General features: G+C 39.8%; 1 pseudogene; it reads right to left on the reverse strand.

Annotated features, from left to right (window-relative positions):
* Positions 1-3,110: 3,110 nt before the first annotated feature.
* LOC136147124 (eukaryotic translation initiation factor 2 subunit 3 pseudogene) lies at positions 3,111-4,572 on the reverse strand (annotated as a pseudogene).
* Positions 4,573-4,821: the final 249 nt, after the last annotated feature.

Consider the following 4,821-nt stretch of genomic DNA (forward strand, 5'->3'; position numbering starts at 1 on the left):
CCCCCCACCCCCTCCGCTTCCGGCCCGGGTGCACCACGCCTCCCGCCCTGGCGACCCGGCGTCTTGCCTCCTTCGCGATCGATGCGCGCCCCACCCGCAGCAGATGAAGGGAAGGGGTTTCCCTGCTGCTCGCTGGCTCTGCAGCGGTGACAGCTCTACACGCCTGACCTCTCGGCCTGTCGATTCCCTGGGTGCCACGACCCCTGCAGTACTGGGGCCTGAAAAAGCAGAGGCAGGTGGAGTTGAGAAATTCACATGACGTGGCAGTCCTACTAGCTAAAGGGAAAACGACCATTTTTGTTTGTAATAACTCTGAAACTGTGTAACTCAGATCGGGACCAGAAACCATGATCTGTTAACTGAGATCTTACACCTAGCCTCTGGTCTTAAAGAAGTTCAGGTTCTTGATGTCTCATTGTGGAAAGAATTAAGAGGGAGATGAAGTGAAAGGTAAGAAGTGGATTTATTTGCAGACAGTCCACAGTGTGAGCCCGCTCAGAGAGCAAGAGCAGCCTCAGGGTTCGGGGGTTACTGGGTTGTCACTTTTTATAGGGGTGGGTAAATTCATAGACTAATAAGTAGGAGGCCTATTCCAGCTATTTTGGGAAAGGGGTGGGGATTTCCAGAAAGTGGGCCACTGCCTACTTTTTGACCTTTGTGGTCAGCCTTGTGGAACTGTCTTGGTGTTGGTGGGTGTGTTATCTACTTTCTGATGTGTTATAATGAGCCTACACTGAGGCTCAAGGTCTTGCAGCTCAAGATCTCTTGAGACATGCCACCTTGGACCTATTTGGTTCTAATCTAATCAATTTATGTTGTGTCCTTGGGCTGTGTCATTCTGTTCAAGGTTGTTCCCTGCTTCCTTTCCCTACTGTTTCAGTGCTTTCCTCTTTTTCTTTTTCAGAAGCTGGAAGGATGAGGTGGTTGGATGGCATCATTGGCTCAACAGAATCTGTTGGGTGTGCCCAGTGGCTAAGTAGTATCCAATTCTGCCACCCCATGGATTGCAGCACACCAGGCTTCCTTGTCCTTCATTATCTCCCAGAGAGTCAGAAATGCTCCTAACTGTCTCATCTTCTACCTCCCCCTTGTCCTTTTGTCTTCAGTCTTTCCCAACATCAGGGTCTTCTCCAGTGAGTCAGCTCTTTGCATCAGGTGGCCAAAGTTTTGGAGCTTTAGTTTCAGCATCAGTCCTTCCAATGAATATTCAGTATTTATTTCTTTTACAATTGACTGGTTTGATCTTAGTGTCCAAGAGACTCTGAAGAGTTTTCTCTAGCACCACAATTCGAAAGCATCAGTTCTTTGGTGCTCAGCCTTCCTTATGGTCCAACTCTCACATCTGTATGTGACTACTGAAAAAACCATAGTGTATATATATATTTATATATATATATATATATATACACACACATATATAAATAAATATATACATATCAAAAGCTAATAGATACATTATTAAGTATATATAATATAAGGCATATGTATTTATGTTCTATAGGATCAGCTTCTCTGAAGAAAGCTGATTAATATAGATTTCTATATACTAGCAATGAACAATCTGACATTTAAAAAACAGTTCCATTTACTATAGCATCAAAAGGGATTTCCCTTGTAGCTCAGTTGATAAAGTATCTGCCTGCAATGCAGGAGACCTATGTTCGATTCCTGGGTTGGGAAAATCCCCTGGAGAAGGAAATGGCAACTCACTCCAGTATTCTTGCCTGGAGAATCCCAGGGATAAAAGAGCCTGGCAGGCTACAGTCCATGGGGTCACAATAGTTGGACATGACTTAGCAACTAAACCACCACCACTACAGCGTAAAAACAAGATACTTGTTAATAAATTTAACAAAGAGGGTGTTAAACTTCTGAAAGCCAAATGCATTGTTGAAAGAAAGACCTGTATAAGCAAAAGGACAACCCATGTTTGTAGATTGAAAGACTTAGTATTTTTAAGATAGTAATAAACCACAAATTATAGAATCGATGCAATACCTATCAAACTTGGCCTTTTTGCAGAAACCAATAAGCCAGTCCTAAAATTCATATGGAAATGCAGGGAACCCAGAATAACCAAAGCACTCTTGAAGAACAAAGTTGGAAAACTCACTCTTTCCAACTTTAAAAGTTATTTGAAGCCTGCAATGATCAAGACAGTACAGTGTTTGATTAAAGGGAAATAGGAAAATGTCACAGAATTGAGAATCCAGAAATAAGTGTTTAGATTTATAGTCAATTGTGTGTTTTTTTGTTTTTGTTTTTGTTTTTTTATAAGAGTACCAAGATAATTCTATAATAAAAGTATAGTCTTTTCTAACAAATGATGCTGGGACAACTGAATGTCTACATGCAAAAGTTAACTCAAAATAGATTTTAAAAAGCTTAAATATAAAAGCTCAAATGAAACTCTTGGAAGAAAACATAGGCACAAATTTTCATCACCTTGGATTAGGCAGTGGTTTCTTAGTTATAACACCAAAACCACAAGCAAGAAAAGTACATTGGACTTCATCAAAATTAAAAACATTTGTGCATCAAAGGACACCATCAAGAAAATGAAAAAACAGCCCTACAGAATGGGAGAGACTATTCACAAGTCATATATCTAAAAGAGACCTGTATCTAAAATATACAAAACTCATAAAACTCAGCAATTTAAGAAAAAAAGATAATCCTATTTAAAAATGAGCAAAGGACTTGAATAGACATTTCTCCATATCATATATCCACATGACCAATAAACACTTTATTTTTTTTGTTTCATGAAAAATAAGAACAAAGACTTTATTTCAAACAGGTTCAGTGGTATGTATACTACAGCAAAGTCTGGTTGTAGCAGTTTCCTTTCAAATCTGCACTGACATATAAATTAGACATTATTTGGGAATGATTAATTTCTGGTAAAATGTAGATTCAATCCAACATGATGCTAATTTCTACATTTATTGTAGGCTCTATTTCAGTACTAGAGGTTAAATTTTCATCACCCAAAAATGAGAATAACCTTACAGCTACTACTAAGGTAATGAGCTGTGAAATTACTTTCCCAGTATTGTTCTGAAAATACACCCCTAGGTTGTTAAGAGAAATTCCAACTTCATCCAAATCTGTTATTTAATTATTCAGTCATCATCTACTGTTGGCTTGATTGTCACTCCTCTTCTTATTTGACCCCAACCAATTAAACGCAGTGTTTCTCAACTCTTTGGCTAAGTGCAATTTTTTCTCCTACTTCTGTGCACACAGGATTAGTCAAGACGATTTTGCCCAAATCAGCCTTGACTGCACTAACTCTTCCTCCTGTTGACAGGGATCCTATATTCACCATAAGCACTTCATTCTTAGACAGCTTTTGCACTTTCGCTGCTTTCTTGTCTCCTTCAGTGCGAACACCTAGAAGCCGTCTAAGCAGGAAATAGGAAATTTCCAATTCTGTGAAGATCTCAGGTAAGGCTTCAACTGCACCAAGTACTTGCCCCACCATTCTGTCAGCCCGGCACAAAGTGGGGTCAATTTTTGTTCCAACTCCAATAAGACCTCCTGGGGCAGCATACTGAAGATCATTATGCTCTGCGAAAAGTGATACAATTTTGGAAAAGATAGGTTTACACATGAGTTTTCCTTCACTGTCTTTGGAAACAATACCAGGTCTGACTTCTATCTCCTGGCCCACCTTTAACACTTCTTTTAGAATACTACCACCAGCTACACCCCTCTTAAGGTCATCAACTTCACAGCCAGGTTTGTTGACATCAAAGGATCTAATAACAATAAGTCTGGGTTCTGAAGTAAAGTCTCTTGGGGGTACTGGAATTTTCTTTACCATGTACTCACAGACAACTTCAATATTGTATTTTAGCTGAGCAGAAATTGGGATAATAGGAGCGCCTTCTGCTACTGTACCTTGAACAAATGCAAGGATCTGTTCATACTGTTCTTTAGCCTGGCTTTCTTTTACCAAATCAATTTTATTTTGTAAAATCAAAATATGCTTCAGTTTCATGATTTCTATAGCAGCCAAGTGTTCAGATGTCTGAGGCTGAGGACAAGACTCGTTACCAGCTATCAACAGAAGAGCGGCATCCATCACTGCGGCACCGTTCAGCATAGTAGCCATCAGAATATCGTGGCCAGGACAGTCAACAAAGGAAACATGCCTGACTGATTTGAAGTTCCCTTTGGTCCCTGGAATGTCTGTAGGAAACTCATCGGGTGTGCTACTTCCACAGGATTTATAACATTCTGGCCGAGGACAACTTGGGTTGTCAAGTTTATACATCTTAGCATTAGCATAGCCAAGTTTGATTGTAATATTTCTTTCCAGTTCATTTTTGAAACGGACAGTGTGGACTCCAGAAATAGCTTTTACAACTGTAGACTTCCCATGAGCTACATGACCAATTGTACCTATATTAATTGTGGCTTGTCTGCTGATAACTTCATGTGAAAGTGGCGTCAACTTGGAAACATCCAAAGTAGCGAGATCTTGCCGAGAAAGATGCGGCTTCCCTAAAGTCACACCAGCCTCGCCCCCCGCCATCTTGCCCAGAGAGCCCAATAAGCACTTTAAAAGATCAAAATTAGTCATTAGAAAAATTCAAATCAAAACCACAGAGAGATACCACTTTGCACTAGAGTGTCAACACTCAAAAAAATCAGAGATAAATGTTGATAAGAGTTAGGAGAAATTGAAACCATTATGATGTTCTACATACATATACATGCAAGCCAAGTGTGGAGAGATGTCAAAATATTAGAATACACGCAGGGACAAACAAACTGAACTGTAATGTAAGTGATTAACATAACCACAAAGAA

The sequence above is a fragment of the Muntiacus reevesi genome, chromosome 15 (genome assembly GCF_963930625.1).
Source record: "Muntiacus reevesi chromosome 15, mMunRee1.1, whole genome shotgun sequence".
In the NCBI taxonomy this organism is placed as follows: Eukaryota; Metazoa; Chordata; class Mammalia; order Artiodactyla; family Cervidae; genus Muntiacus; species Muntiacus reevesi.